Here is a 22,205-nt window from a genome sequence, read left to right as displayed (position 1 = left end):
GACGGGTCTTATTGTTCCCGGCGAGGTGAAATTGGGCGATGTGGGGAATTATGAGGAGGGGTATTATTGTTCCCGGAGAGGTGAAATTGGGCGATGTGGGGAATTATGAGGAGGGGTATTATTGTTCCCGGCGAGGTGAAATTGGGCGATGTGGGGAATTATGAGGACGGGTTTTACTGTTCCCGGCGAGGTGAAATTGGGCGATGTGGGGAATTATGAGGAGGGGTTTTATTGTTCCCGGCGAGATGAAAGTGGGCGATGTGAGAATTATGAGGACGGGTTTTATTGTTCCCGGCGAGGTGAAATTGGGTGATGTGAGAATTATGAGGACGGGTTTTATTGTTCCCGGCGAGGTGAAATTGGGCGTTGTGGGGAATTATGAGGACGGGTTTTATTGTTCCCGGCGAGGTGAAATCGGGCGATGTGAGAATTATGAGGACGGGTCTTATTGTTCCCGGCGAGGTGAAATTGGGCGATGTGAGAATTATGAGGACGGGTTTTATTGTTCCCGGCTAGGTGAAATTGGGCGATGTGGGGAATTATGAGGAGGGGTATTATTGTTCCCGGCGAGGTGAAATTGGGCGATGTGGGGAATTATGAGGAGGGGTATTATTGTTCCCGGCGAGGTGAAATTGGGCGATGTGGGGAATTATGAGGACGGGTTTTACTGTTCCCGGCGAGGTGAAATTGGGCGATGTGGGGAATTATGAGGAGGGGTTTTATTGTTCCCGGCGAGATGAAAGTGGGCGATGTGAGAATTATGAGGACGGGTTTTATTGTTCCCGGCGAGGTGAAATTGGGTGATGTTAGAATTATGAGGACGGGTTTTATTGTTCCCGGCGAGGTGAAATTGGGCGTTGTGGGGAATTATGAGGACGGGTTTTATTGTTCCCGGCGAGGTGAAATCGGGCGATGTGAGAATTATGAGGACGGGTCTTATTGTTCCCGGCGAGGTGAAATTGGGCGATGTGAGAATTATGAGGACGGGTTTTATTGTTCCCGGCGAGGTGAAATTGGGCGATGTGGGGAATTATGAGGACGGGTCTTATTGTTCCCGGCGAGGTGAAATTGGGCGATGTGGGGAATTATGAGGACGGGTTTTATTGTTCCCGGCGAGGTGAAATTGGGCGATGTGAGAATTATGAGGACGGGTCTTATTGTTCCCGGCGAGGTGAAATTGAGCGATGTGGGGAATTATGAAGACGGGTTTTATTGTTCCCGGCGAGGTGAAATTGGGCGATGTGGAGAATTATGAGGACGGGTTTTATTGTTCCCGTGAGGTGAAATTGGGCGATGTGAGAATTATGAGGACGGGTTTTATTGTTCCCGGTGAGGGGAAATTGGGCGATGTGGGGAATTATGAGGACGGGTTTTATTGTTCCCGGCGAGGTGAAATCGGGCGATGTGAGAATTATGAGGACGGGTCTTATTGTTCCCGGCGAGGTGAAATTGGGCGATGTGAGAATTATGAGGACGGGTTTTATTGTTCCCGGCGAGGTGAAATTGGGCGATGTGGGGAATTATGAGGACGGGTCTTATTGTTCCCGGCGAGGTGAAATTGGGCGATGTGGGGAATTATGAGGAGGGGTATTATTGTTCCCGGAGAGGTGAAATTGGGCGATGTGGGGAATTATGAGGAGGGGTATTATTGTTCCCGGCGAGGTGAAATTGGGCGATGTGGGGAATTATGAGGACGGGTTTTACTGTTCCCGGCGAGGTGAAATTGGGCGATGTGGGGAATTATGAGGAGGGGTTTTATTGTTCCCGGCGAGATGAAAGTGGGCGATGTGAGAATTATGAGGACGGGTTTTATTGTTCCCGGCGAGGTGAAATTGGGTGATGTGAGAATTATGAGGACGGGTTTTATTGTTCCCGGCGAGGTGAAATTGGGCGTTGTGGGGAATTATGAGGACGGGTTTTATTGTTCCCGGCGAGGTGAAATCGGGCGATGTGAGAATTATGAGGACGGGTCTTATTGTTCCCGGCGAGGTGAAATTGGGCGATGTGAGAATTATGAGGACGGGTTTTATTGTTCCCGGCGAGGTGAAATTGGGCGATGTGGGGAATTATGAGGACGGGTCTTATTGTTCCCGGCGAGGTGAAATTGGGCGATGTGGGGAATTATGAGGACGGGTTTTATTGTTCCCGGCGAGGTGAAATTGGGCGATGTGAGAATTATGAGGACGGGTCTTATTGTTCCCGGCGAGGTGAAATTGAGCGATGTGGGGAATTATGAAGACGGGTTTTATTGTTCCCGGCGAGGTGAAATTGGGCGATGTGGAGAATTATGAGGACGGGTTTTATTGTTCCCGTGAGGTGAAATTGGGCGATGTGAGAATTATGAGGACGGGTTTTATTGTTCCCGGTGAGGGGAAATTGGGCGATGTGGGGAATTATGAGGACGGGTTTTATTGTTCCCAGCGAGGTGAAATTGGGCGATGTGGGGAATTATGAGGACGGGTTTTATTGTTCCCGGCGAGGTGAAATTGGGCGATGGGAGAATTATGAGGACGGGTTTTATTGTTCCCGGCGAGGTGAAACTGGGCGATGTGGGGAATTATGAGGAGGGGTATTATTGTTCCCGGCGAGGTGAAATTGGGCGATGTGGGGAATTATGAGGACGGGTTTTACTGTTCCCGGCGAGGTGAAATTGGGCGATGTGGGGAATTATGAGTACGGGTTTTATTGTTCCCGGCGAGGTGAAATTGGGCGATGTGGGGAATTATGAGGACGGGTTTTACTGTTCCCGGCGAGGTGAAATTGGGCGATGGGAGAATTATGAGGACGGGTTTTATTGTTCCCGGCGAGGTGAAATTGGGCGATGTGGGGAATTATGAGGAGGGGTATTATTGTTCCCGGCGAGGTGAAATTGGGCGATGTGGGGAATTATGAGGAGGGGTATTATTGTTCGGCGAGCTGAAATTGGGCGATGTGGGGAATTATGAGGACGTGTTTTATTGTTCCCGGCTAGGTGAAATTGGGCGATGTGTGGAATTATGAGGAGGGGTATTATTGTTCCCGGCGAGGTGAAATTGGGCGATGTGGGGAATTATGAGGAGGGGTATTATTGTTCCCGGCGAGGTGAAATTGGGCGATGTGGGGAATTATGAGGACGGGTTTTACTGTTCCCGGCGAGGTGAAATTGGGCGATGTGGGGAATTATGAGGAGGGGTATTATTGTTCCCGGCGAGGTGAAATTGGGCGATGTGGGGAATTATGAGGAGGGGTATTATTGTTCCCGGCGAGGTGAAATTGGGCGATGTGGGGAATTATGAGGAGGGGTATTATTGTTCCCGGCGAGGTGAAATTGGGCGATGTGGAGAATTATGAGGACGGGTTTTATTGTTCCCGGCGAGGTGAAATTGGGCGATGTGGGGAATTATGAGGAGGGGTATTATTGTTCCCGGCGAGGTGAAATTGGGCGATGGGAGAATTATGAGGACGTGTTTTATTGTTCCCGGCGAGGTGAAATTGGGCGATGTGGGGAATTATGAGGACGGGTTTTATTGTTCCCGGCGAGGTGAAATTGGGCGATCTGGGGAATTATGAGGACGGGTTTTATTGTTCCCGGCGAGGTGAGATTGGGCGATGTGAGAATTATGAGGACGGGTTTTATTGTTCCCGGCGAGGTGAAATTGGGCGATGTGGGGAATTATGAGGACGGGTTTTATTGTTCCCGGCGAGGTGAAATTGGGCGATGTGGGGAATTATGAGGACGGGTTTTATTGTTCCCGGCGAGGTGAAATTGGGAGATGTGAGAATTATGAGGACGGGTTTTATTGTTCCCGGCGAGGTGAAATTGGGAGATGTGAGAATTATGAGGACGGGTTTTATTGTTCCCGGCGAGGTGAAATTGGGAGATGTGAGAATTATGAGGACGGGTTTTATTGTTCCCGGCGAGGTGAATTTGGGCGATGTGAGAATTATGAGGACGGGTTTGATTGTTCCCGGCGAGGTGAAATTGGGCGATGGGAGAATTATGAGGACGGATTTTAGTGTTCCCGGCGAGGTGAAATTGGGCGATGTGAGAATTATGAGGACGGGTTTTATTGTTCCCGGCGAGGTGAAATTGGGCGATGTGAGAATTATGAGAACGGGTTTTATTGTTCCCGGCGATGTGAAATTGGGCGATATGAGAATTATGAGGACGGGTTTTATTGTTCCCGTCGAGGTGAAATCGGGCGATGTGAGAATTATGAGGACGGGTTTTATTGTTCCCGGCGAGGTGAAATTGGGCGATGGGAGAATTATGAGGACGGGTTTTATTTTTCCCGGTGATGTGAAATTGGGCGATGTGGGGAATTAGGACCATAGGACCAAAGGACAAAGGAAGGACCAAAGGACAAAGGAGCAGAGGTCGGCCGTTCGGCCCATCGAATCTGCTTCGCTGTTGCATCATGAGCTGATCCAATCTCCACTTTAGTCCCATTCCCCCGCCTTTTCACCATAACCTTCGATGCCCCGACTACACAGGTAACTATCAATCTCTGTCTTAAATACACGCAATGACCCGACCTCCACTGCCGCCGTTGGCAACAAATTCCACAGATTCACCACCCTCTTGCTAAAATAATATTTTCGCATCTCCGTTCTGAATGGGCGCCCTGCAATCCTCAAGTCGTGTCCACTCGTACTGGACTCCCCCCACCAGGGGCAACAACTTTACCACATCCACTCTGTCTATGCCTTTTAACATTCGAAATGTTTCTATGAGGTCCTCCCTCATTCTTCTAAACTCCAAGGAGTACAGTCCAAGAGCGGTCAAACGTTCCTCATATGTTAACCCTCTCATTTCCAGAATCATTCTAGTGAATCTTCTCTGAACCCTCTCCAACGTCAGCACATCCTTTCTTAAATAAGGAGCACAAAACTGCACACGATATTCAAAGTGAGGTCTTACCAGTGCCTTATAAAGCCTCAATATCACATCCCTGCTCCTATACTCTATTCCTCTAGAAATGAATGCCAACATTGCATTCGCCTTCTTCAACACCAACTCAATCTGGACTCAACTTTCCGACATTATAATTTATTTGCCACTTCTTTGCCCATTCCCCCGTCTATCCACGTCTCTCTGCAGACTGTTTGTTTCCGCAGCACTGCCGGCCCCTCCACCTATCTGTGTATCATCAGCAATCTTGGCCATAAAGCCATCTATTCCATAATCCAAATCGTTGATATACAATGTAAAAAGAAGCGGCTCCAACACAGATGCCTGCGGAACACCACTGGTAACCGGCAGCCAGCCAGAATGGGATCCCATTATTCCCACTCTCTGTTTCCTGCCAATCAAACAAACCTCTATCCACGTATGTAACTTTCCTGTAATTCCATGGGCTTTTAAATTCCACGGGCTCTGAACTCACTTATCATTATTTTCCCGTTTGTTTCCTGAACGTCACCTCTGTGTGCACTGTTCCCCGTGTCCTGTCCCGCATTGCCGTGAACTGTTCCGTCTGGTTCACCGTCACTTTCACCTTCGATCGGTTTGTTGCCATTTGCTGTCAGAAACTGAAAACAAAGTACTGCACGGGGAGAACGGCGGCCGTGGTTCTATCGCCATCTAGCGGTCTGTTCCGTCTGAAAAACGGCCCACTCTACATCACTTACAGAGAGATCATTAACAATGTACCACGGTTCTGTTATCCGAATCCAAGTTACTTCACTGAACCGGTGTGGGTGGCGTTTGACTGGTTTGACATCGTTTTGACTCCGTTCCTCCCATTCGGCGTAATTCTGCTGCTCAACGCTCTGACTGTCAGGCACATTTTAGTGGCCAGTCGGGTCTGTAGTGGTCTGAGGGGTCAGAGCAAGGGGGGAAACAGCAGTGACCCGGAGATGGAGAGCCGGAAGAGGTCTGTGGATTTGCTCTTCACCCTCTCGGGTAGCTTCATCCTCCTGTGGCTGACGAATGTTGCAGAATTTATCAACTATCACATCACCGGGATAGGGACACAGGGGAATGACTCGGAAATTATTTTCACCGGTGCCGGATATTTGTTAAGCGTCCATCCAAAGTACCCGATGGGGATGACACAACGTCATTGATCCCCATGGAGGGGGTGGGATGATCGGACTTCTATTGTGGCCGATGGAATTTACCCCTCCATCCATTGATCCCGGTGTGGTTACTAACCATCCTTGTCTCCCGGTTGTGTGTCCCTACATCCACTGCTCTTGGAGGATTTGACCTTTCATCAGTTGTTCCCGGTGGCCGTGACGCTCCATCCACTCCTCCCTGTGGATGTGACGCTTCATATACTGTTCCTGACAGAGGCTTGTCCTTGTTCATTTCATCTGATGTCAACTCGTAATGTCTGTCGCCATGGAGACGATGCCTGCAGTATCGGCCGTCACTGACACTGAGCCCAATATCCATCACTTTTCCTGCCGTCTGACTCTCGGTTACTTTGGTCGAAAGAGCAGCTTACAGCCTTAGAATAAATTCTTAAATACACAAACATTATTATTAACTCCACTCGGCCGTCCGCTGGGTTGCTAAATTTGCTTCCCAACCATTTGTTTCGTCCTTCAAGCTGTTGACTTCCTTCGGATCGCATCATTGGAGTCATTCGCATCGAAGCGCCACGTACTTTGCTGCTCGCCTCACCTGCGTTTTCCGGCCGCTGTGTCTCATGTCCGCCCGTTGCGTGCGCCACCGGCCTCAGGCTCCCGTCTATTTTCTACTTCGCTTTTTTCTGACTTCCGTCCCATTGATTCGGTAAAACGGCGTCCCGACTGCTCAGGCGCCTCCCATATCGGCAGCTTCCCGCTCGGGGCTTCCACAGCTCAGCCAACGCCTACAGTATCTGCAGACTCCAGCACCGACTGGTCAGACAACGCTTCCCATATCCGCAGCCTCCAGATTTTGGCTCCCACCGCTCAGCCAATGCCTTCAGTATCTGCAGCCACCAGCGCTAAACGCCGACTGCTCAGACAACGCTTCCCATATCCGCAGCCTCCAGCGCTCTCAGGTTTCATGAGAACGCCTCCATCTACTGGGCTCCCCCCAATCTCACAGAACAGAGTATGTTCCCATTATTTTGTCATTATTCAGAATCAGAGAGTTATCGTCCCAACAGCGATGGAGCCTTCCCCTTTCAGTAGGGCTGGCCTGCTTCGTAAATCTAGCAGAATGGCACGGCCTTTTGCATAGTTAAGGGGAATATATACCGGCCTCAGCAATGACACCCAAATTAGAACAATGGATATCTTAAACAAAAAGTACTTTATGGTCCAAAGTCACCTATTTTTGTCTCATACAAATTCTCTACCATTCTGATCCTATAACCATATACCAATTACTGTCATGGTCCGGTCCGTGAAATCCGCATTCCAGTTCACGTTCTGGACTACGTTCCTTATTCCAGGTTTTCCGGTTTTCCCCAGTTTCTGTTGAGGTAGCTGATTCTCGTTTGGGCCGGCTTCATAAATAGTTTCAGGATTCAGCCTCTGGCTGCTGGATTGTTCCTGTCCAAACCCCTGTCTGTTTCCCTTCCTTTCACCTTCCTCCTGGAGCCTTGTCTCTCCCTCGACCCAGGCCTCACTAATGCCTTGAACAATTTACCATTACATCCCAACTCCTATACTCAATGCTCTGAGTTATAAAGGCCAGCATACCAAAGGCTTTCTTCACCACCCTATCCACATGAGATTCCACCTTCAGGGAAATATGCAGCATTATTCCTAGAACACTCTGTTCTACTGCATTCCTCAAAGTCCTACCCTTTACCATGTATGTCCTATTTTGATTAGTCCTACCAAAATGTAGAACCAGGTCCGTGCACAGACTCTCCGGGCTGTTCTTTCACATCCACGAATTGTTACAGCACAGATGTGGGCATTTCCCCCACCGGCTTTCCGCCCGCCCCCATAGGTCTACCCCATCCTTCTCACTGTCCGACCAATAACCCGTTCCCCTGCGTGTGGTGCGCTGAGCCGCACAGACTGACGGGAATGATGAAGGAATAAGTCGCTGGGAATGATGAGGTGGAGTGGTCCGGCATTCGCTTGTTTAGATGGATTCGGTTTTCCACCAACACGAAGATTCAAGGGGGAGCCTGAAGAGATGGAGGATGGATTGTGCTCGTCATTTGGACAAACTAGAGTTCACAGGTAGGGTATCTGTATACGGGAGGGTGTCCACTTGATCTGCCGATTGAGGCAGATCATGTCCAGACTAAAGGGAAATCATGTCCTGACTTCAAAGTTCAGAATCAATTCTCCATCAAAGTACGTATATATCACAGCAATATGAGTCTCCGGTTCATTATCTTCCGGCCACTCACAGTGGATACAAAGAATGATAATAGAATCAATAAGAAAAAAAGAACTACACACACAGACGAATAAACAGCCGAAGTGGCTAAGACTGGGAACGGCATCCGGAGGCAGTCTTCGGACGGTGAGTCTCTCACCCGCATCGACTCCGAGGACAGGTGAGGAGCCGCGGCTCGGTTTCCAGCTCTGCAGTGAGGTCTGGGTTCAGGGGCATAGGGTCCGGGGAGAAGATATTCACCGGGGTAAATCCAGCCCGGCACCCCTCCACCTCCCCTACCCTCTCCCGGTCCTGAAGCAAATGGAGACACGTCTGTACCCAGATTAGGCGGTACTCCGGTCAGCGTCTGTTCTCCATGTTCGGGGTGGCTGAAGCTAAATCCTGTCTGTCGGTATAAAAGGCAATACCCTTTGGCTTTAGAAATGGAGGGATGTCAATGGAGCAGACTGATACGGCCGCTGCCTGGGGATCGCCAGGGGGTTTCTGGAGCTCGGGCTGGGCATGACAGTCAGCGAACCGCTAGTGATGCGATGCTGAATAGGCGGCAGGAGCTGGGAAACCTGAACGAAAAGATCCTGTCAGAATACAAAGTGGCCCATTGAGACCAAAGGCTGCGACTGTTGCCCGTGTTTCTTAGGAGAGCAGTCCACACACAACGGAAATCACCAAGGCAGTTCAGAGAAGAGAGGCCCGTGTTTCTCAGGAGAGCAGTCCACTCACAACGGAAATCACCAAGGCAGTTCAGAGAAGAGAGACACACATGATATGGCCATTAGAAGAAAAGACGTTTATAATGCCTGTATACTATTGAGTAACGGAACTTGAGATTCATATGACAGGAGACAGGGGCAAACTTAACATAAGAAACATAAGAAATAGGAGCAGGAGTAGGCCATCCGGCCCATCGTGCCTGCCCCGCCATTCAATAAGGTCATGGCTGATCTGTAAACTCAGCTCCTTCTACCTGCTATTTCCCCAGAACCCTTAATTCCCTTACTATGTAAAATCCTACCTAACTGTAACTTAAATATATTTAGTGAGGAAGCCTCAACTGCTTCCCTGGGCAGAGAGTTCCACCGATTCACCAATCTTCGGGAAAAACAGTTTCTCCTCATCTCTGTCCCAAATTTTCTCTCCTGAATCTTGAGACAATGTCCCCGAGTTCTAGTCTCACCTGCAAATGGAAACAAATTTCCTACTTCTATCGTATTTATCCCTTTCAAAATGTTACATGTTTTTATAAGATCCCCTCACTTTCTTCCGAATTTCGGAGAGTATAGCCCCAAGCGACTCAATCTCTCCGCATAAGTTAACTCCTTCATCTCTGGAATCAAACGGGTGATCCTCCTCTGCACTGCCTCCAAAGCAAGTATATCCTTCTTCAAGTATGGAGACCAGAACTGCACACAGTACTCCAGATGCGGCCTCAGCAGCACCCTGTACAGTCGGAGCATGACCTCCCTGCTCTTGAATTCAATCTCTCTGGCAATGAAGACCAACATTCCGTTTGCCTTCTTAATAAGCTGTTATACCGGCAAGCCAACTCTTTGCGATTCATGAACAGGAGCTCCCAAGTCCATCTGCACAACAGTATGCTGCAATATTTCACCATTTAAATGATAATCGGCTTTTCTATTATTCCTTCTAAAGTGGATGATCTCGCATTTACCAACGTTGTGTTCCATCTGCCGGACCTTGGCCCACGCACTTAACCTATCTTTATCCCTCGGCAGACTCTCCACGTCCTCTGTACAATTTGCCCTTCCACTCAGTTTAGTGTCAACAGGAAATTTTACTAAGCTACACTCAGTCCCCTCTTCCAAATCATCAATATAAATGGTAAACAGCTGCGGGCCCAGCACCGACCCCTGCGGCACCCCAATCACCACAGACTGCCAACCGGGGAAGCACACATTTATACCTACTTTCTCATTTCTATTGGTTAACCAATCCATTATCCATGCCAATATACATCCTCCGACTCCATGCATCCGTATCTTATATATAAGTCTCTTGTCCGGCACCTTATCGAACGGCTTATGGGAATCCAAGTATACGACATCCACCTGTTCCCCTCTATACACTGCCCTCATTATGTCCTCAAAGAACACCAGTTAGTGACAGTGATCTTATCGAGTTCCCCACCTCCCATTTCTTTCATAACATACTTCTTTGGCATATTAGACGTGTCCTACACCGTGAAGCCCGACACACATACTCGTTCAATGTCCCCGCCATTTCCTCATTACCCAATATCAATATCACTTATCGTCTTCCGAGGGACTTACGATTATATCCCAACGAGTATCATTTATCGCCCTATCTCTAATAATGCATCGGTCGAATATAATTGTAGGACTCTGACCCTGGAACTGGTCAGAAATGCATTTATAATAAAGTCTGGTACCTTTCACGAGTTTGCATTTTAAAGAGAGATTTTGGTGACGATGCTTGCCACTAGATGGCGCCAGTGTAAGTAATCAGATTGAATAAAACGGTTGCAGGTTCCTGGAATGTTTTGGATAGTTCCTAGTTTCTCTTGGCATTTTCAGCTTTAATTGTCTTGAATTTCTTATTGTTTTTTATTGTGTGATGTTAATATTTTTGTGTTAATCCCTGTTAGGGAATTACCTTTTCCACAGAAGACTCAGATCCAGGCATCCGTTCGGAGACTCTGTGTTTACGTGACCTGGAGACCCGTCCAGAAGAGCAACGGCTCCGCTGACAATTGGTACAGGCACCGTGTTTATCGTTGAATTGAACGGGTTTAGTTTATTCAGCATTTCCATCTTTGGTATTGATCCAGGGAAGCTGGAGGGGAACACACCTCAGTCACGTGGCCTGGGGGTGTACAGCTGCAGGCTGGCAGGCAGGACCATGTAGTCTCGTGTCTGCAGCGGGAGGCTAAAGGATTCTGTGCTGATGCGGGCACTGAACAATGCACACACTCAATTCCATATTCTCGCAAAGGTATTCACCAGACCAGACCCAGTTGGCCAAACCACTCCCCAAACCTTTTTCATCATTCTGATCAATTCTCCTCCTCGGGAACGGGGGTGGGGGGGGGGGGGGGAGGTTCATATGAAGGGGGAAGGGGACCCGTGTACCGACAGGCCAGAAGTGGACAGCGCAAAGCAGTTTCGAATTTGCAAGTATTTACGAAGTCTCCCAGGAATCTCCGATCCCCCACTGTCACCATTATTCCCTGTCACGGCCACTCTGTACCTCAGCAGGTGAAGGCGCCCGCGCGCCTGTGGGTCCCGTCCTTTGGAGCGTCACAGAGCGAAGCTCCGGCACCTTTTCACTGGGCAGCTCCAGGTCCCATCCCGCGGGAGGGCAATGGATTCCGCGTTCAGTTTGCACAAAGCCTGGCGTCCCAGTATGTTAACGGGTGATTTACTGGCTATAACAAACGTTTCCTCAATCCCTATCCCGTCTACTCTAATATCCACGGGCTGGGATAATGGATCCGACAAGGGGACTCCGGTTATCCTCGCGGTTTTTATACTCATAGTACTCTCTCTCAGGCAGTGCCACAGAAGGGCTGACGGACGGTATCGATCAGGACATGGACTCCTTTCTTTGCTATTTCGACATCTAGGAATGGATCCTCCTGCGGGTCCTCATGAGCCCTGATCAGAGCTACTTGATTCGTCTTCCCCTCGCAGCCTCCCTACTGGGACCTGAAGGGTTTACGCCAAGTGAAATTTGACACTTCCCGGGGGGCTCAGTGGGTGATTCTTTCTAACTGCCCTCTCCTACTCCTTCTCTCCTCTCCGCCTCAGCTCACTCTGGCCTAATGCCCCTTTCGCCCAAATTTCCTACATTCGTCCTCCTCTAGTCGCGGGGCCTTGGCCAAACTCCTGTCTTCCACTCCCCTTTCTTTGTGTACTGCCCCTTTCTCCCGTGATCTTAAACAACCTATTTCGTTCCATGTCGGTCAGGGTCTGGGTTACCACATTCCGTTGCTGGGTCTGCCTGTTCAGATTGGTCAGTTAAAGGGCAGGGGCGACCTCGGGTCGGAAGCAGTTCGGGAAGGTTTGACCAGCCCAGCGGGCATTTTGCTGGTCCGGGGATGTTTCCGCATTTGCGTCCCAGGTGTCTTTAAGTCGAGCAATGACGTCAGTGACGGTCTTTCCTTTCTTTTGCACGCGCCGGGCAAATTCTGCGAAACCCCCATGTTGTCGAGCTGCGGCAAGAATAGGGGCTTTAAGTTCGCGCACCCTCGTTCCCAGCCTGTCGGCACCCTCGCCGACTGACGCTGGCCAGTCTCCCTCGGGAGTAGCCTTGGCAGCGAGAAGTTGGTCTCCACCCAGCCCAGGAAGTGTCGTATATGATACAGAGGAGCGCCCGTAAATCGCCAGGCAGCGGGTTAAACATTTGACAGTTCCGAGTGAGCTAATTATGAAAAGCTACAGGTTTTTAGTGGATCCGGGGCGTCGCTGATCGGACAGCGAACGTCAGTTGGAGTCCAGGGTTTTAAAATACGGATATCATCCACTAATATCCGGGGGATTTGAGAGGTCCCTTTCCAGTTTCTGGTGGAAACTCGACCCTCCATGAACAGAGCTTCCGTCCCCACCTGTAGGCTCCGGAAGAATCGGGCAAAGGGGCAAGGTTCCGGACCAGGCGAGCGAACATCTGGTGTATCACACCCTGGGCTGGCTGCCCGTTCTGGGGTCTTTATTGTTCCAATCCCGCTGCCATTTCTATAATCTCGATATCATTCATGGTGAGTCCTAGGGCGGCGGAGGCGCCAGATGAGGCTACAAACCTCCCATTGGGGCTTCGGACTGAAGCTAGAATCTGCCATTGAACTATTATTCTCCCATTTCTTGGCCTTTACCTTAGGGCGCTGGCGCCGCTTTCCCACCTCTTCCCATTCAGTAAAACATGTCAGTCAGTTCCCAATTAGGATCCCCACTCCCGTTCTCAGATTCTCCCTTCCGATATCCGGTATGTACCAAACTGATGGAGACTCCATGGGGCCAATCTACTTGGTCCAACACGTAAATCACTAGAAAAGGCAGCAGAGTACCTGTTACCCCCTGTTTCCAACTAAACCTTATAGGCGGACGAACCCGCAGGAATTCACGTGTCGCGCAATAATTGTTCTGTGTTCTTGCATTTTGCAATTTTCCTCCCTGGGTCCTTATTCACTGGGGCCACCGTGTTCGGATCGGCCGGGCGTCGTTCATGGGGGCGTCCTTTGTTCTCTTCCATTTCGCTTAACCAAGACTTACTGGCCTTAGGGAAGAGAGGGTAGAAGTCGGGAACAGCGGGTCTGACTGTGAGCAGGTTTGTGCTTCGTTTCGGGGTTGCTCTGTTAATGAACCGGAGTACTGAAATGAACGGATATTTCACCGCGCTTTGCACCTGCTCTCGGAATCTGGACTGAGTAGCGGCGTAAATGAACGTGTTCGTGGAGCAGCTGAAGTTCCTTAGCAAATACCCGGCATAGGCGGAAATAATTTCCGAGTCATTCCCCTGTGTTCCTATCCCGGTGATGTGATGGTTGATAAATTCTGCATCATTCGTCAGTCACAGGAGGATGAAGCTGCCGGAGAGGGTGAAGAGCAAAACCACAGACCTCTTCCGGCTCTCCATCTCCAGGTCACTGCTGTTTCTCCCCTTGCTGTGACCCCTTAGCCCCCTACAGACCCGACTGGCCACTAAAATGTGCCTGACTGTCAGAGCGTTGAGCAGCAGAATTACGCCGAATGGGAGGAACGGAGTCAAAACGATGTCACACCAGTCATACGCCACCCACGCCGGTTCACTGAAGTAACCTGGCTTCGGATAACAGAACCATGGTACATCGTTAATGATCTCTCTGTAAGTGAAGTAGAGTGGGCCGTTTTCAGACAGAACAGACCGCTAGATGGCGCTAGAACCACGGCCGCCGTTCTCCCCTTGCAGGACTTTGTTTTCAGTTTCTGACAGCAAACGGCAACAAACCGATCGAAGGAGAAAGTGACGGTGAAGCAGACGGAACAGTTCACGGCGATGCGGGACAGGACACGGAGAACAGTGCACACAGAGCACTGTTTGTTCAGGAAACAAACGGGAAAATAATGATAATTGAGTTGATACAAATCGAAATTCATTGAATTGCACTGGATCATATCGGAATCCTCATAATTCCCCACATCGCCTAAGTTCACCTCGCCGGGAACGTCAGAAAAAATAAAACCCGTCCTCAATAATCTCACATCGCCCAGTTTCACCTCGCCAAAAACAATAAAACCCGTCCTCATAATTCTCACATCGCACAATTTCACCTCGCCGGGAACAATAAAACCCGTCCTCATAATTCTCACATCGCCCAATTTCACCTCGCAACAATAAAACCCGTCCTCATAGTTCTCACATCGCCCAATTTCACCTCGCAACAATAAAACCCGTCCTCATAGTTCTCACATCGCCCAATTTCACCTCGCCAGGAACAATAAAACCCGACCTCATAATTCCCCACATCGCCCAATTTCACCTCGCAACAATAAAACCCGTCCTCATAGTTCTCACATCGCACAATTTCACCTCGCCGGGAACAATAAAACCCGTCCTCATAATTCTCACATCGCCCAATTTCACCTCGCAACAATAAAACCCGTCCTCATAATTCTCACATCGCCCAATTTCACCTCGCCGGGAACAATAAAACCCGTCCTCATAATTCTCCACATCGCCCAATTTCACCAAGGCAGTTCAGAGAAGAGAGGCCCGTGTTTCTCAGGAGAGCAGTCCACTCACAACGGAAATCACCAAGGCAGTTCAGAGAAGAGAGGCCCGTGTTTCTCAGGAGAGCAGTCCACTCACAACGGAAATCACCAAGGCAGTTCATAGAAGAGTGGCCCGTGTTTCTCAGGAGACCAGTCCACTCACAACGGAAATCACCAAGGCAGTTCAGAGAAGAGAGGCCCGTGTTTCTCAGGAGAGCAGTCCACTCACAACGGAAATCACCAAGGCAGTACAGAGAAGAGAGGCCCGTGTTTCTCAGGAGAGCAGTCCACTCACAACGGAAATCACCAAGGCAGTTCAGAGAAGAGAGGCCCGTGTTTCTCAGGAGAGCAGTCCACTCACAACGGAAATCACCAAGGCAATTCAGAGAAGAAAGACACACATGATGTGGTCATTAGAAGTAAACACGTTTATAATGCGGGTATACTATTGAGTAATGGAACTTGAGATTCATATGACAGGAGACAGGGGCAAACCTAACATAAGAAACATAAGAAATAGGAGCAGGAGTAGGCCATCCGGCCCATCGTGCATGCCCCGCCTTTCAATAAGATCATGGCTGATCTGTCTGTAAACTCAGCTCCATCTACCTGGCTTTTCCCCGGAACCCTTAATTCCACTACTATGTAAAATCCTATCTAACCGTAACTTAAATATATTTAGTGAGGAAGCCTCAGTTGCTTCCCGGGGCAGAGAATTCCACAGATTCACCACTCTCTGGGAAAAACAGCTTCTTCCCTGAATCTTGAGACAATGTCCCCGAGTTCGAGTCTCCCCTACAAATGGAAACAACTTTCCTACTTCGATCTTATCAATCCCTTTCAAAATTATGCATGTTTCTATAAGATTCCCTCCCATTCTTCTGAATTCCAGAGAGTATATTCCCAAGCGACTGAATCGCTCCGCATAGGTTAACCCTTTCATCCCTGGAATAAACCTAGTGAACCTGCTCTGCACTGCCTCCAAAGCCGGTATATCCTTCCTCAAGTATGGACACCAGAACGGCACACAGTACTTCAGGTACTGTACCCTGTATAGTTGCAGCATGCCCTCCCTGCTTTTGAATTTAATCTCTCTAGTAAAGAAGACCAACATTCCGTTTGCCTTCTTAATAACCTGTTATACCTGCAAGCCAACTTTTTGTGATTCATGAACAGGAGCTCCCAAGTCCCTTTGCACAACAGTATGCTGCAATATTTCACCATTTAAATAATAATCTGCTCTTCTATTACTCCTTCTAAAGTGGATGATCTCGCATTTACCAACATTGTATTCCATCTAACGGACATTGGCTCACTCACTTAACCTATCTTTTCCCTTTTCAGACTCTCCACGTCTTCTGTACAATTTGCTTTTCCACTCAGTTTAGTATCATCGGAAATTTTTGCTACGCTACTCTCAGTATCCTCTTCCAAATCATCAATGTAAATGGTACGCAGGTGCGGGCCCAGTCCCAACCCCTGCGGCACCCCACTCACCACAGTCTGCCGACCGGCGTAACTCCCATTTATACCAACTCTCTGCCACCTATCCGTTAACCAATCCACTATCCATGCCAATACACCTCCTCCGAGTACATGCATCCGTATCTTATTCATAAGTTTCTTGTCTGGCACCTTATCGAACACCTTCTGGAAATCCAAGTATCCAGCTGATCTCCTCTATCCACTGCACTCATAATGTCCACAGACAACTGCAGTTAGGTGGTCAAACAGGACTTGCCCTTTCTGAATCCATGCTGCTTCTGAATAATGGAACCATTCCTTTCCAAATGTCTCGCTATTTCTTCCTTAATGACGGCTTTAAGCATTCTCCTGACATCAAATGTTAAGGTGACGGGCCTATAGACAATAGCCAATAGACAATAGGTGCAGGAGTCGGCCATTTGGCCCTTAGAGACAACATCGCCATTCAATGTGATCATGGCTGATCATCCACAATCAGTACCTCGTTCCTGCCTCCTCCCCATATCCCTTGACTCCGCTATTTTTAAGAGCTCTATCTAACTCTTTCCTGAAAGCATCCAGAGAATTGGCCTCTACTGCCTTCGGAGGCAGAGCACTCCATAGATCCACAACTCTCTGGGTGAAAAAGTCTTTCCTCAACTCTGTTCTAAATGGCCTACGCTTTATTCTTAAACTGTGACCTCTGGTTCTGGGCTCCCCCAACATCGGAAACATGTTTCTTGCCTCTGGCGTGTCCAATCCCTTAATAATCTTAGATGTTTCAATCAGATCACCACGCATCCTTCTAAATTCCAGTGTATACAAGCCCAGTCGCTCCATCTTTCAACATATGACAGTCCTACCATCCCGGGAATCAACCTTGTGAACCTACGCTGCACTCACTGAATAGCAAGAATGTCCTTCCTCAAATTTGGAGACCAGACCTGCACACAATACTCCAGGTGGGGTCTCACAAGGGCCCTGTACAACTGCAGAAGGACCTCTTTGCTCCTATACTCAACTTCCCTTGTTATGAAGGCCAACATGCCATTAGCTTTCCTCACTGCCTTCTGTACCTGCATGCTTAATTTCAGTGACTGATGGACAAGGACACCTGGATCTCGTTGTGCTTCCCCGTTTCCTAACTTGACACCATTCAGATAGTAATCTGCCTTCCTGCTCTTACCACCAAAGTGGATAACCTCACATTTATCCACATTAAACTGCATCTGCCATGCATCTGCCCACTCACCCAAACTGCCCAAGTCTCAAGTCCAATCAGCATTCTCCTAACATCTTCTTCATAATTCACACGGCCACCCAGCTTTGTGTCATCTGCAAATTTGCTAATGTTACTTTTAATCCCTTCATCTAAATCATTAATGTTTATTGTAAATAGCTGCGGTCCCAGCACCGAGCCTTGCGGTACCCCACAAGTCACTGCCTACCATTCTGAAAAGGACCCGTTAATACCTATTCTTTCTTTCCTGTCTGCCAACCAATTTTCTATCCATGTCAGTACCCTACCCCCAATACCCTGTGCTCTAATTTTGCCCACTAATCTCCACTGCGGGACCTTATCAAAGGTTTTCTGAAATTCCAGGTACACTATATCCACTGGCTCTCCCTTGTCCATTGTCATTGTTACATCCTCAAAAAATCCAGAAGATTAGTCAAGCATGATTTTCCTTTCGTAAATCCTTGCTGACTCGGGCCGATCCTGTTACAGCCCGTCTTTTGCCTACATCCTTCCTTTAAAAATGCCCTGTGTTATGTACACCAAGGGTTCATATTTTCTGTAGATAATCGCTTTAAAATGTCGGGAGAATGAGACTGACTTCCGGACACTGTTTGAGCTGTTACAAAGAGAGAGAGGAGGTGTCCAATGCAGTGCGTGTGTGTGTGTGTGAGTGTGTGTGTGTGTGTGAGAGAGAGAGAGAGAGAGAGAGAGAGAGAGAGAGAGAGAGAGAGAGAGAGAGAGAGAGAGAGAGCGATAGAAACTGCTCGAAAGATTGATGTTATGATTTCTCTTCAAGTTGTTTACCTTTCCACAAGGAAACTTGCCTGCTGGTAAACCTCTTACAGAGAGAGGAGTGCGGAGCAGGTTGATGGACGGCTGTTGTCCAACATGTGGGGATAAATACCACGTCCGCTGATACACAGAGCGGCACGGGGTTTCGGACACTGGACGAGCTTTGTTGCACCCACAGGAAGATGGGGTTTTTGGAGGATTGATTCGGGGAATTCGATCAGTGGCTCTCGCAGAGTGAAAAGGAGCGACCAGTGGGGAATAATTTGAGAGTCCGCCCTCGCCTGCGTGATAATTGCACCACTGAAGAACGGTCGTACGTGTTATGGTGACAGTCGGTGACTTCAACAGGATTATTTGACAGGAAGATCGACGGCATCAGCTCACCTCTCACCTCTCTCTCTCTGTCCAACGTCACTCAACTAACCACCTCGAACTGAACTGAACTCTCTTCATCATCGTAAGACTGTATCCATCCACCCCGAAGTTTGAAAGAGCCTAGTTTTGTTCCTATTTCCACACTTATTTCATCAGGACCCTGGTGCAGCCAAAATACCTATATCACACACAACAGACAAACCAATATATTGTACTCGAAACTGGTTAATGATATACAAAGCGCGTGTAGTAGAGCACAGCATTGGGAAACAGTCAACATTTAGTAAACAGCTCGCTGTTCAAGTGACGAGACCTCATTGCTGGCGGAGTATTCATTAGTCTCGCCACCCGAGGGAAGAAGTTATTACCCGGCATTCCTAGTGTTGATATTTATGCACCTTCATCCTGACCCCCGTGTGTCAAAGAGATCATGGGATGGGTGGTCGGGATTCTCAACAATGCTTTGACCCCTTCGTCTGCAACGTTCCTGTAAAATGTCACAAACAGGGCCGAGTGAGACCCCGATCACCCTGTCGGCGGTTTTTATTCTCCCCTCCATTGTCCCGTGGTTCGATGCCTTGCAGCTTCCGTACCATACAAAGATGGCACCGGACGTGACACTCTCCATGGTGTTCCAGTAGGCGCTGCTGTGGCTTCTTGACTAGTATGGAAATGTGGGTCCAGGTTAGATCGTTTCTTATGTACACGCCAAAGAACTTGGCATCTACTTGTAATATAAGCAAGATATGTGTATATATGTGTGTAAATATAACTCCCAAACAATTGAGATCGGCGGGGGTGGGGTGCGGGGGGGGGGGGGAAGAATCAAAGCTTAGAGTCCTGAGATGGTAAAGTATGAAAGTTTAGTTCATTCACGGAATAAGGGATGGGAGAGATATTTTTAATCCAGGGTAAATGTAGAGAGAAGGCAATTACGCCGAATTCCACAGGTTCCACGTGGTAAAACGAGATAACAGTCGTAGATTTTATCCGTCATCGTTCCAAATCCATAAGAATTATCAACGAAAGTGACTTGTCACAGGAATATCGTCTTCAAGTGAATCGCCACACCACATACCCAGGCAAGGTTTAACACGTAAGTGGTCTCCACAGGATTCCCCGAACAAAATCCACTCCTGTGGATTATTCGAGGTGACAGGCACTCATTTGCTGTGCACTGGATCGATAAGACAGCCACCTTTGTGGGCACTGGAGAGTTCCAAACAGTGACCCTTGGCCACTGGCTTCCTTGTCTTAGTCCTTTCGTTCACTTTCTTTGTCTCCTTCTGACTGTGAGTGTCTATGTCCTCGCTTAAAACTAAACAAACTGGGAGTAATGTAAACAAGCTGCAAGTCAGACAGTCCCGCCTCCTTGAGCTCTCTCTCTCTGTAAAAATCAAAAGTGAGCTGAGAAAGTCAGCGGCTGACGTCATTGTTAGTCCCCACCTCACTCTGGCACTCTCTTAAAGTGACAGTCCACAGCAAACAAAACCGAGGTATTCATAACACTTTCCCAAAAGAACTTTGATGTAAAAGTGCAAAATTTTAACTGCAAACTACAGTATGTAAAACAATGCATGTATGGTTATCATGTAACACATTGCAGAAGCGTATACAAATACCAGATTCTACTTCACTATTAAAACTATAAGCTTAGCATCTGGAAAAAACTATCAGCAATGATATTGTCCGTGTTTTTATATGCGTTATCACAATATCATATTCTTGCAAAATCAGACTCCAGTTTAACAATCTTCTGGTTTTGTCATTTACCTTACTCAGAAACACTAACAGATTATGATCAGTATAAACTACAAGTGGTATCTGCGCAGGACAAAGACAGACATCGAAATGCTGCAAAGCCAAGATGAGTGACAACAACTCTTTCTCTATGGTGGAATAATTTCTTTGATGCTCATCGTATTTTCTCGAAAAGTAAGCTACAGGATGTTCAACATCATCATCATCTTTCTGTAATAACACTGCCCCGGCAGCTTCCTCACTGGCATCCACAGCTACAGAAAATGGCTTTGTAAAGTCAGGTGCCCTGAGCACAGATTGATGACATAAAAATGGCTTTCAATCGATCAAATGCCTACTGACAAGGCTCGGTCCAAACAAACTTTTCACCCCTCTTCAGGAGATTAGTCAGAGGAAAGGCGATATCAGCAAAGTTCTTGCAGAACGTACGATAATATCCATCCATTCCCAAAAACCTTCGAAGAGCCTTCTTACCAGTCAGAATAGGAACTTGAGAAATTGTCTGGACTTTTACCCGAACAGGAGCCCACTTGCCTTGACCTACAACAACACCAAGATAGGTCACAGTGTCATGGACATATTCACTCTTAGCTAAGTTAACTGTAAGGCTGGCCTGGGAAAGCCTGTCAAACAGCTTCTCTACTGCAGAGATATGCTCTTCCCAAGTGTCACTCCCTGTGACGAAGCCATCAATATAGGTATCTGTGTGTTCTAACCCTCGAATTACAGAATCAAACATTCCCTGGAATGTTCCTGGAGCATTTTTCCTTCCAAAAGGCAAAACATTGTATTCATTCAACCCAGATGGTGTCACAAACACAGATATGTCTCTACCTCTGTCCGTCAATGGACACACCAATACCCTGTCAACAGATCAATCTTTGTAAGAAATTTAGCTTTTCCAACTTTATAGATGCGATCATCCACCATAGGGATAGGATAGGCATCTGTTTTTGTTACTGCATTTACCGTCCTATAAACAGTGCAAAATCTAACACTACATCAGGTTTGGGCACAATAACGCAGTGTGAGCTCCAATCTGATGCTGAAGGATTAATAATACCATTTTCCAGCATATAGTCAATTCCTTGCTCAGCCAATTTACACTTTTCTATGTTCAAGCGATATGGGTGTTGTTTAATCGGTTTGGCTTGACCAATATCTACATCAGGTACTGCGACCGTGCTTTGCTTGAGAACATCGGGAAATAAATCTTTAAACTTCAGAATTAATTCCTTCAGCTGTTGTTGTTGTTTTGGCTGCAGATGAGCCAACTTGTTATCAATGTTTTCTGGAACAACCGAGTTCATTAGTCTTACTGGGGCCATGTTTGGCTTGTGAAAAGTCTCAGACGAGTCAATGGTTTCATTCTCAGGGTTGCCAAATTCATATATTTTGACAACAACACTCACAGTTTGTGCCTGCTTGTCAAAAAAGGTTTTTTCATATTTATGTGCACCACCTGTGTTAGTTTACGTCAGTCGGGTGTTTTAATAACATAATTCACATCATTAATTTGGGAGACTATTTCATACGGTCTATTGAATTTCACCTGAAGTGGATTCGTCAAAAT

Source organism: Hypanus sabinus, unplaced genomic scaffold (genome assembly GCF_030144855.1).
Source record: "Hypanus sabinus isolate sHypSab1 unplaced genomic scaffold, sHypSab1.hap1 scaffold_107, whole genome shotgun sequence".
NCBI lineage: Eukaryota > Metazoa > Chordata > Chondrichthyes > Myliobatiformes > Dasyatidae > Hypanus > Hypanus sabinus.
Note: the sequence above shows the minus strand (reverse complement) of the source record.